Source organism: Drosophila subpulchrella, unplaced genomic scaffold, assembly GCF_014743375.2.
Source record: "Drosophila subpulchrella strain 33 F10 #4 breed RU33 unplaced genomic scaffold, RU_Dsub_v1.1 Primary Assembly Seq354, whole genome shotgun sequence".
In the NCBI taxonomy this organism is placed as follows: domain Eukaryota; kingdom Metazoa; phylum Arthropoda; class Insecta; order Diptera; family Drosophilidae; genus Drosophila; species Drosophila subpulchrella.
Window position 1 is genome coordinate 806682 of NW_023665577.1, and position 12861 is coordinate 819542.

The window sequence follows — 12861 nt, forward strand, 5'->3', positions numbered from 1 at the left end:
CTAGCCGAGTCGATCTAGCCATGTCCGTCTGTCCGTCTGTCCGTCTGTCCGTCTGTCCGTCTGTCCGTCTGTCCGTCTGTCCGTCTGTCCGTCTGTCTGTCCGGATGAACGCTGAGATCTTGGAAACTATGAGAGCTAGGCTATTGAGACTTGGCGTGCAGATTCCTGAGCTTCTTACGCAGCGCAAGTTTTTTTCAGTAGAGTGCCACGCCCACTTTTACGCCCATAAACCGCCCAAAACTGTGGCTCCTACAGTTTTGATGCTAGAATAAAAATTTTAACTGAAATGTATTGTTCTCATCAATACCTATCGATTGACTTAAAAAAAAGTTTGCCACGCCCACTTTATCGCCCACAAACCGCCCCCAAACTTCAAAAAATCGTAAGTATGAACGTGGATATCTCGGAAACTATCAAAGATATAGAATCAGGATTTCAGATTTAGATTCCGTAGCTTTGTACGCAGCGCAATTTTGATACGCGAATATGCCACGCCCACTCTAACGCCCACAAACCGCCCAAGGCTGTGGCGCCCACAATTTTCATGCTAGATACAAAATTTTAACTGAACTGTATTGGTCTCGTCAATACCTATCGATTGACCCAAAAAAAAATTTGCCACGCCCACTCTAACGCCCATAACGCTTAAATCTGTCTACCGCCGATAGGTGGCGCATTTCAATCTCGCTTTGCTGCTTGCATATCTCCATTTCCCTTTGGTCCCTTTAGCTGAGTAACGGGTATCTAATAGTCGAGGTACTCGACTATAGCGTTCTTCCTTGTTTTTTTTATACCCGTGTTATGTGGTTTTCTTATCGTATAAAATTAAAATAAATTAGGATAACGATATTAAATACAACTTAAATAAAACGGAAACAAAAATATCCGTAACCTTAAGGCGAATTAATTGATTCTGGTTTTCCTTAATTCAGCAGTTTAATTAATGGCCGCAAAAAATAACTTAGTTTGTTCCCATTTTATACAGCTATGAATTCTACAATAAAACCTTAATATTGGATAAAAAAAATTGTATGCACCTTACGAAGCAACGGAAGTATAAAACATTAAGCAAAGATTCAAACTTAAAATAGTTATATTTTGTTCTTTTTTATTTCGTTTAAATTAATTATAAAATAATGAATGTGAAATATTATAAGGTCTCTAATAATGTGTCTAACAATAATGACTTAATAACTTATTAAGAAAAGTTAATTTTTTTTGTGAAAATACCTTTGGTACTTTAAAGTTATGCCGACCCCCAAAAATGTTGCACTCAATTATGTGCCGGCAATAAATATTAAGAAAACGGATGAATCGGTTTTAAAAGCATACTTGGCGCCCCACTCCGGCACCACCCATTCCAATTGGGATGGGCAATAGCCCCGTTCCGCATTTCCCCTCCTCCTCCCCCGAGAAAGAAAGGTCCCATGGATGCTGCCGTACGCATCGCTGCTCTTTGACAACTGTGCGACTCTAAATCATTCAATTCGGGTACAGGATCAGACCCAGAGCCAGACCCGGCCTCAGCTGGAACCGAGTGTCTCCTTGCGTTTGGGTCCTTTTCCCTCCGCGTCCCCCCCGTGAGCTGGAGTCGGTGTTTGTGTGTGGCGTTCACCTTGGAAAGTATTTTCACATGCCGCCGCCACAGACAACTCGCCCCAAAAGCCTTCGTTCCGCTCCACCAAACTGCAGCAACAACTGAAATAACAAGTGCGCCTACCGACTAACAAATACCATCTATATGGGTTTTAACTCATCCTAGCAATTACCAAAGTCAATATACAAGTTTATTGGTTCCATCAAAGAAATATTTATATAAATAAAATTTCATCCATCGTTAACTAAAAATTTCAAACATGTTTACTGTTAAAACCACATTTTGTTGTATATTTATTAAATTGTGTATACCTTTTTAGTTTTATAGCCATTTAGTTGATTGATCAACGCCTAAAATAAATATTAGTACAACAAAACAAGGTGAAAAGAAATGCCCACAATAAAACATTTTAAAAAATACTTTATTTACTAGCATGCGTGGATCCTCAAAAGAAATGGGAGATAGATTCGCCCCACTCGGGTTTAAAAGTATATGTAACATGTACGTATTCGAAATTTTTGGATTTTTTTTCAACAATATCTCACAACCAAATTGTTGATCGGTTACTGTTTACTAAACTCAAATAATCGTTTGAGAATTTCAAATCAATTTAAAATGATTCACTGATCTAAGAATATATCAAGTGTAATCATAAATAAAGTCTTCGTTATAAATTAAATTTAATCTTAAAATAATAGTATTTTTTGTATAACATTTTGAAATAATGTTCCTATTGTATTTTTATTTGTCAATAAAAAAAATTGGAGTTTCCTAAACAACACAAACACCTTTCGATCCTATATTTAAGAGGTACAACCCCTCTGCAGCCACAACTGGCAGAGGACAGCGCGCGTGCCGTTCAGCTGGATGGGAGACTTCGAAAACCAGGTCCCCGATACCTCCCGATACTCCTGATGCCTTCCCATACCTCCCGATTCCCGGTTCCTGGCTCTCGCCCTCGAGCAATTCCAGCAAATAAGTCAACCTGTGCCGGCAACAACAAGAGCAGCAGTCCCCCCAAAAGTGATCGATGAAGTTGCCCGCCAAATTTACGACGTGAAACTTTGAATTGTTTCGCATGTCGCTTCGATTTTGCCATCTGCCAAAAGGCACTTCCCTACCCCGATATTGAGCCCCTGCACCACGTGAACGGAAAGCGAACCTTCACCTTCCATTTCTTTGTTTTTAAACTTTAACCAGCTCTTCTTTTAGTGTCCCTTCCTTACTCGGCAACTGGGTTTGTAATATTTAAGTGCGGGATGGGGAAAAATAAAAATATTTCTTTGTGTAACATTACATTTTCAAGAAAATAATATTTTTTTTTGAATATAATACACACCCATTTCAAGTCTTAGCATTAAATTTTCAGAGTTTAAAATCGGATTTAATAAAGCAAAATGTAACTTTCAATTGCAACGTCACTTTCTTTATAAATTCGGAACAAATTAGTTATGATACAAATATTATCTCTTCAAAAAATTAAATAATATTATTCGAATTTAATAACCATTTAAATGTAATCAGTTAATTATTACAGCCATTAAAATATCTAAGGCTACTTGTAATTGTAAGACAAATTAAACAGGCTGTTTAAGATAAAACTGACATATTTTAAATCACTATAAATTGTGAATTATAAACCGTCTGATAGATGAATGTTAAAACGTTCGAAACAAGTTTTCGTCCCTGCAATTTTTTCAATGTTATGTCAGAAGTCAATGCGGTTGAATTAGCATTTTGAGGGCATTTTCCGTTGGTTGGCATGCAAGTGGATAATCAGTCAAGTCGATCAGGTGAGTCAATAAATAAACTCGGGTTACACCACGCCCGTTCACCACTTCCCCTCCCCCTCCCCCTCCCTAGAACAGTGGGCTACACCGGAGTCTACAGAAGTCACGGAGTAGACGACAACAATGTGAATCTCGAGACAGTCGACAAAGGTGGGACATGTGTACATATGACAACATTTTAATGGTCGTTTATCATAATTTGTCCCTCGGCTGAAGCTAATGCTAACATCAATTGCTGTCATTGCAGGGGGTGGTGCTACGGGTCCTCGACACCGTGGTGTTTATATGTCAAGGAAATGTTGATTAAGCTCCCTCGGTGGACATATGTCTCCCCTAAAAGGCCGCAAAAAATACCATCCCAATTTTCCTACTAAAAATGATCGAATTTATATATTTGTATTCATAATATTAAGCCTATAGTACGTTTAAAAATAAATTAAAACATTTCATTTAAATCTAGTTCAGTAGTTTGCTATGATTCGTGGCCTTATACCAGCTACAGCTTAATGTAAAAATGATATTACCGAAATATCTTTTTTACCATTTCGAACATATCAAATTGATATGTGCCGTATCAAGGCCGAATTGATACTGGATTTCATCAAATTGACCATCATATCATATCAATTTTTTTTCTGTGTACTAAAAAACGATCGAATTTATATATTTGTATTCATAATGTTAAACCTATAGTACGTTTAAAAATAAATTAAAACATTTCATTTAAATCTAGTTCAGTAGTTTGCTATGATTCGTGGCCTTATACCAGCTACAGCCCATTCTTACAATGCTCACTATTTATTTTTATTTAGCTAGTTATCAGCAAATAAATCCGCCGACCCAAGGAACTAGGCCCATTTGGGCTCGTCTAATGATATGATTATGAACAAGGAAGAACGCTATAGTCGAGTACCTCGACTATTAGATACCCGTTACTCAGCTAAAGGGACCAAAGGGAAATGGAGATATGCAAGCAGCAAAGCGAGATTGAAATGCGCCACCTATCGGCGGTAGACAGATTTAAGCGTTATGGGCGTTAGAGTGGGCGTGGCAAATTTTTTTTTGGGTCAATCGATAGGTATTGACGAGACCAATACAGTTCAGTTAAAATTTTGTATCTAGCATGAAAATTGTGGGCGCCACAGCCTTGGGCGGTTTGTGGGCGTTAGAGTGGGCGTGGCATATTCGCGTATCAAAATTGCGCTGCGTACAAAGCTACGGAATCTAAATCTGAAATCCTGATTCTATATCTTTGATAGTTTCCGAGATATCCACGTTCATACTTACGATTTTTTGAAGTTTGGGGGCGGTTTGTGGGCGATAAAGTGGGCGTGGCAAACTTTTTTTTAAGTCAATCGATAGGTATTGATGAGAACAATACATTTCAGTTAAAATTTTTATTCTAGCATCAAAACTGTAGGAGCCACAGTTTTGGGCGGTTTATGGGCGTAAAAGTGGGCGTGGCACTCTACTGAAAAAAACTTGCGCTGCGTAAGAAGCTCAGGAATCTGCACGCCAAGTCTCAATAGCCTAGCTCTCATAGTTTCCAAGATCTCAGCGTTCATCCGGACAGACAGACGGACAGACGGACAGACGGACAGACGGACAGACGGACAGACGGACAGACGGACAGACGGACATGGCTAGATCGACTCGGCTAGTGATCCTGATCAAGAATATATATACTTTATGGGGTCGGAAACGCTTCCTTCTGCCTGTTACATACTTTCCGACGAATCTAGTATACCCTTTTACTCTACGAGTAACGGGTATAAAAATACTAAAGACCCAAAGGAGAAAGAGAAAGGGAGATGAAATACGGCCAAAATACACACATACATGTGTAGTATAGGGAGCCATGCAGATATATTTATGTATCTATGGGATCGAAAGCAAATGCGTGTGCGCCATTAAAATGAAAGAAGGCGGAACGCCTACAAGTTGGGTGCAAAAGGGGGTGGCGGTGGGTGGGAGGTGCCCTTGGCGGTGTTGGGGGTGGTGAAATACGATGTGGCAACACCCAGCGGCGCCACTAACATGCACGCACACACAGAGAGACGCACGCACACTCCGAAACACCCGCACTTTCGCCCCAACTTTTATTTGGTTTTTTTCTTTTCTGTTCTTTTCTGGTGCCTCGCACGCACGCACTCGACACATGGCGCTATCGGCGCTTCCGGTGCGTGCGTCCCCATGTGCCCAACCCCTCAAAAAACGCCCGCCCCGCCCCCTTTGAGGATTTCCAGCAGGCGTGGCTGGAGAGCCCAAGGCGACCCAAGAAGCTGAAAGAGCGGCACAAATAGCTGGGGAACAAGAAGTAGCCGAGGAAAATAAGAATCTAAAACGCAATAACTTTGGGGTGAAAATAGCCGAAAATATCGATGGAGAAGGACACAACAAGCAGTGGGGGAACAATGGACTGCTTAGAAGAAAAGCGAATAGTAGACTCCCTTTACCTTAATAAATATTTATTTATTTGTACACTGTAGGCTTACTTATAAAAATTAAGCTACAGGGAGGGATGACAGCCATAGCTGTCCTTATTAAATAATTTGTATCTTTGGGCTTAAATTATTTTTAATTTAAAATATTTAAAGTAAATTGAAAATATACAAAACTTTGGCAGCCCTTTTAATATTATAGAATTTTTAAATTAATTAGACTAAATGTTAGAATTTTTGTTAAATACACAGAGGGATTTATTCAAGTACATTGTTCTTGAATTGAGAACATTCGTTCTTAAGATCCGTGAAAGAACATTTTGGTATCAATGTTCTCGATGTTAAAACGAAATGGTGAGAAGAGAAAAGTTAAAATGAGTTTATTAAACAACTTATTGATAAGTATACACTACTGACTGGACTAATAGTTAATTTGTTGAGATACACAATGTAAGTTCCGCCAATTCAGCTTGATTCGAGAAAAATTAAAACATTTTCAACTTGAAAAATGTCGTTCTATTTTTAAGAACATTTTCAACTCAGATAAGAGCGACAGAGTCTTCTCTGTGTACATCAAGAGCATACCATAAGTTAGGGCCTACCAATTATTTGAAAATTACTTTAAAAAATGAAAATTGGAAAATATAACTACATAAGTTTCCTAACAGAAATAGAGTTTTAAAATTTGTTATATAATCCATTAATTTTTGAAACTAGCTATGATATAAGCCCTCTTAAAAGTGTATAAGCGCAGAAAAAGTTCTAAGCAAAATAAGAGCCCCGAAAAAATGCCAAAATAGAAATAAATTCCTTTGTGTGCTCTTATCTATATGATTTGTGATTCTGGGTGTCGTCAATTGTTGTTGCCCCTGCGGTTGTTGTTGCAGCCGACAATGAGTGGGCGAGTGGGTCAGTGGGCGGGGCAACCAACCCCCGCCAGCGACAGCCTAATGGAATCCTCCTACAAGGAACTGCTGAGGATGCCAGACCAAGAAGGACTCCCCTCGAAAGGCAAGCTTGTATCAAAGATATTTCGCACATAAATTTGAAAGTCAAGACAATCTATCTTGCACCACCCGCACGTGAAATTCTTTTGTCCAAAGGCAGCAGTGAAAATAAAACATAAAAAAAGGGGCAGAAACTGAAAATTGTCCAGGCCGCATCCAAGTCATAATGAAATATACATAAGCGAGAATTTAAACAGGGAAGAGACGGCGAGAATGCCGCAAAATATAAATAATATCTCATAATGTCGTGAAGTATCTGCCAGCGGAATAGAACTCGAAGAGAACAAGGTGAAGTATCTGAGCGGAGGGTGCAGATAAAGAACGGGCACCAAGCATTCGTATCCGTATATTATAATAATGCGGATAAAGAGATACAATTTCATTGATATCGCCTAAAAGACCAATATACCAAGAGATTTATGGCCAACTTGAAGATGATCCCCCAGTACCCCAAAAAGCCCCCAACCGCCGAACAGGCTCAAACGTGGCTTGACTTTTTTTGGCTCGTTTTTTATCTTTTTTTTTTGTTTCTTGCCTTTGAAAAAGATTCATGTTCATGGCCAAGATACAGCACAAAATTATCAAATACTTGCACACACCGCATATACATACTTTTATTGTGCCGCTGCAGATTCAAAGATACAAGATACATATGCGAACATCTTGCGGAGAACAAACGATTTTTGATAAATGCCCATCATTACACTTTTCATTATGGCGATCCATTTATCACAGGCATTGTGATAAGTTCTCATCCTTGGCTGGCACTCAATCTTCAGCTCATTCTTTGCGGAACCATTAACATCAACGGCAAAGTGTCCAATTAGAAGTGGGCTAGATTAAATTTTTTTTGGCGTGTTACGGTGTATGATAAATCGTTAAATGGGAAATATATACTTATTCTATAACAAATTAAAGGATTAAATTATATTACTGTTAAAAAAGTGGTTATATTTGAATCGTAATTTTATATATTTTGACGAATAACAGAATAAAACCCATTTCTTTAATTTAATTTACATTAAATATATTTTGACATTAAGAATACCTTGTGAAAATGCAGACTCCAAAATATTTTCAATAAAATAATAACAATTAACTCATTGAATTTTTCGTTTTCAGGTATTTCACAAGGTAATTTGAGATCGCAGCGGCCTTGAAGTGGACAAACCCACGACCATGAAAAGCGAAAGTGAGTGATCCATTAAGACCGCATTAAAACGATGGATCGGGGGAAAATCTTCGAAACAATAAGAGAGGCTAGAAATCATCAGGTGGTGGAAAAGTCAGGGGCAGAGTAATTAACGCAGCGCCGAATGCCGTCGTGTGTGCGTAATAATGCATAAGGAGCAGCATTGCAGTTGGCACCAATAAAATGCAATAATTGTGGCAGTTGCAGATGCATTTGCACTTGCCATTGTCCTTGGTTGGGTGTTTTGCCCCGAATTTAGTGGTGCAAGGTCACGGCGAACTAAACGGAACGGAACGCCGTCGTTGCAGGAATCAAGGTTAATTGTCCATTAAGGCGGGAGAAAGTGCAAGTGTCTGGGAAATGCCACTACCACCACCATCGAAATTGCCATTGCAACTTAACCGAACTGCAATGGCCCTAGATGTGTGTGCAAGGGTGTGTAATTTATGAGGTCACTGCGCTCATTTCGGGGTCTTGACTTAGCCTTTGAGCGGCTTGGGCCAAGTAACAAACAGTTCCGAACTTTTGTTGGGCATATAAAAATTCATAACAGCTTATTGAATTGTTCATGCTTCATTAAAACGTGATGTTAAAGGGTTGGTGCGACTTTTCCGAAGACTAACTGTTAAGTTATTATTTGAAAATTTTAAAGAAAAGTCGTATAATTACCTGTCGATCCTTCAAAATATATTTTATCTCCGATTATAATTATAACATGGGGATGAAATGGAAGAAATATATAAAGTCATAGCTTTTCTAAATATTCATTAATGTACTTTTTAATGAATCGTCGGTTAATCTTATATTTAAAACACATCGAACTTTGTTTTATTTAGACTGTCTCGATAGTATCGTGTAGATAATCGTGTATATTAACTTATATTTAAGCGTGCATTGTCAATTTATTGCCTTAGAATATAAATAAATAACAAATAATTAGGTCCAAGGTCTTGCTTAAATGTACATTTCTTCAACCACGCTATATTTCATATTTTACCCCTAAGCTCTTTCTTGCTAATGAAACTTGCATATCCTTCCCCTGATTCCTCAACCACTGTGTTTTATAAATAAGGAAACCATTTAAAGCATTGGACTTGAAGACTCAAACCAAATGAATGTCCATCCTGCCCCTGCGCAACCACCACTATAATGAATTCAAAATCACTTCCGATTTGTCGATTGAATAAAATTACTACAATAAATTTGCACACACACTCGCAATGACCAAAAGGAAGAGAGCCTTGGGTAATCCCCAACGAACTGGGGGCAGGACAAGTGAAAAAAGATTGGCACCACTTAAAAGAAATTGCCAATGATAATGATAAAATAAACAACAACAAGAAACTCGGGCGGAAGGCCCCGGAACTTGTATCCCTCTTCCCTGATTTTCCCAACTCTCAAATCAACGAAATGCCTACGAAAAGTTTTCTTTCCATTTCCATAAAAAAAACGAAAACAAGAAAACCGAAATAGGCAGCGAGGAAAACAAGTTTTCTGTGGATTTTCTGGAGGGTGGTGGGGCGTAGAATGGAACAGAGAAAAACCGTAACCGAAACCGCATTTTCTCCGTTTCAGCGATTGTGGGTGGGTCCTCCGGTTTGGCTCCGTTTTTGGTGCGGTTTCGGTTTTCGCTTGCCTGATTTTGATTCCGAATCCAACTCGATGAGTTTTGAGGTAAGATAAGGCAAAACAAACATGGACGGGAGTGGTGCTCCTGGGGGAAATCGGTTTCACTCAATTTCGAAAATAGCAAAACACCCTCGAACAAGTGGCCAAGATATACGAAAAATTTTTCTCCATTTTCCCAGGGGATCAACAAAACCTAATCGCTTATGGCGTCGAGCTGAAGAGCCAACCGGGAATCGTTCTCCAAGTGGGTTCTGCCCTGCTTTCTTTTCTATCTGCCTTTCTAGATGCAAATCGGGCAGATGTCAATCTGCAGTTGTAACTGATTGCCACTTTGATTGTACCCAAACCTCAGGCAAAATACTGGGGAAAACAAATCTCCCTTTGGCCAATACTCAATTGCCTATCTAGAGTTTCTGTTTTGGGTTTCCTCAATTAGCAGAGAGTGCTTCGTATTCCATTGACTTAGGCAATTCAAATGCATTCCGCAAATGGTGCAGTTCAATAAATTTCTAGCAACAAAAACATTGTTCGTAAAAAATATTTACGGCTTATGATTCCTTAAAGCCTCTTATAAAATATATAAATATTTTTTTAGAATTTAAAATATTATAAAAAGAACAGTTCACTATTTTTACTATTGAAAGATTTTAATGAAATTTAATAACTCTTTGTGATTTTTGGAATGCAAATTAAAAATAATTAAAGAACTAATAACTTTTCTTGAGATAGATAAATGTATAGTTTTAAGAAATTATTATGAGAAGAAAAAATTTATTAGCCCTAAAGATGTTTTTTTAATAAACTTATAGCCGTACAAACCGAAATGCTTAACATGATCACCAATTTTTACAAAGTGTTATGTCATATTCGAGTGCACATTTGCATTATATAGGCAGAACGTGCCCAGATACCAAAATACATTTTTGAATTTAATTCCCGAAATGAGCATTTGAAGTGAGGCAGGCCACGTCCCAAAGTAATTGGACGGCGAACGCGGAACGTCTCTTCGCCTGATGATGATATCTTTATTTATAAAATATAATTCAGCTAGAAGATCAAAGCTCGCAGAAGATGTTGTGTGCGGTAGGTCTAGACTCTAGACTTGAGTTGACTATATTTTCCTTAGTGCGCAGAACAGCTAGAGGGACCATAAAAATTCCTAAGCATTTGTGCAATTTGGCAGCAACAAAAACACAAACAAAGCCAAACCAAAACGTGTTAACACTGACCAAACACCAGGCGATGTTTCCAGTGAAAATCCATAAAAAGCCAACAAAGACTGCAGCTCGGAGATGTCCCGACTGCAAATCGCATTCATTTCGTTGGGTGGACTGGGTGGCTTGATTTCGGTTGGGTGGTGCCGTAGTAATATCCCATCAACAATGATGAGCAGATTTACATGCAAGTGCCAAGCACCGTGCTGCAACGACTTTGCTGTTGCTTCTGCTGCAGTTGCAGTTGCAATTCTGCTGCGTTTTTGTCTTCGCTGCAGTTAAAACGGAACCCGGCGTCGTCGATGGTGCCTCCACTCAGGCGACGACGAAAACGACAACGACTTAATTAAAACGTGAGCTAAATGCAGCATGAAAATAATGAAAAACTGACCGAGTTGCAGGTGGAAATGCTGGCAACCCATCGCCCACAGAGGTGTGGATGAAAGGGGTCTTAAGTTCCTTAAGAATAAAGAGAAAAATAAAATTTCAAATCCGATGAGCCTACCAAATATGTTTTGGAATAAATAAACAATAGTTGAGACAAGGCAATTACAAACACAAATTGTTTATTAAGAAAATAACTTTAAATTGTACTTAGAAATTATATAAATATTTATTCTTAGATCGAAGTATAATTTAAAAGCGAATTAATACATTTAAGTTATTCAGTTTATAATAATATACAATACTATACATTTTTAATGTGTATATATATTAATAATTATTTCTTCAACTTGCTAACAAAACTGTTACCCTTTTTGGTTCTTCAGCCGTGCCATATGGCAATCCAAGCAATTTGGCTCAGACTCGGCCAATTCCAGTTATAATTAGTGTCAACAACCACATTACAATGCCGGCCTAGTCACCACCCCCTGGCAATCTACCTATCCATCTACCCATCTGTGCAATCAAAACCGAAACTGTCGAAACTGTCATTAACTGGAGGAGCCGTAGACCCCATATGGAAAGCGGTTGCAGGCCAAAATTGGCCGACGGTTGGGAGGACAACACTTTGATTAGCCAAGAACTGCAGTGGTGCAATAATAACAGCAACCATTGTTTGGGCCAAATGCAAATGCACCAATTTGCACACTTGTCGCCGCTCGTCGTGTGATCCCATCCAATTGGCAATTCGAATCACGATCTGCATCGCTTTCGCTATAGCTATATGTACCTATATCCCTCAGCTTTGGGCTGTATTAATATGGCAGTCGGCGGCAGAAACACGAATTCGATTCTTTTTATTGCACCTCCAATTGAAGGCGAGGCCCTACATACAAATTAGTTCCCCCAAACAGCATTGCAATTGTTGACAAGGAAGAGATCAGGAATACGGTCGAGTTACTTAGAAACACTGAAATTATTCTGGGAAATCTAATTTAGAAGAATTGTTCTACCTTGTTTATTCAAAATTAATCTAAAAAAAAATGTTTTAAGATATTCTTTCTAAGAAATTTGTTGAGTAACAAGATAATATTTAGTGTATAAAATTAATCTTAACTGAAAAAGTCAAACACGATGTGACAAATAGCGTTCTTACTTCGTCTTATAAAGTCAAAAATCAGTTATCCTTCAACAGTATACCCGATTCACTTTACTCCTTTTGCGGTGTGACGATATCCATTAACCGTATGTTCCGTAGTGAACTACCCGCAACCCAATCCCTATGCTCACAGCCAATTATGCAATAGTCTTGAAACGGATTGAGGACCGGAGAAGAGTTCGAGTTCCCTCTAAGTACATTCATTATGGGCAGCACCCAATTACTTCCATTCGTTGCTCCCGGCATTACTTTATCTGCTTTCGTATTCAAGTGTGAAGTGCCCGGCAAATGCACACGCAATTTAAATGAGCAAAAACCCGCCCCCATGCCCCGCCCCCTTGGGAGGTGGTTTCCCCGCAGCCCTCTATATCCATCCCTTCCATTTTCCCCCCGTTCACAACTTAAGTTGAAGCGGCAAATGAGTTTTCTCTACTATCCTGAGTGTGGG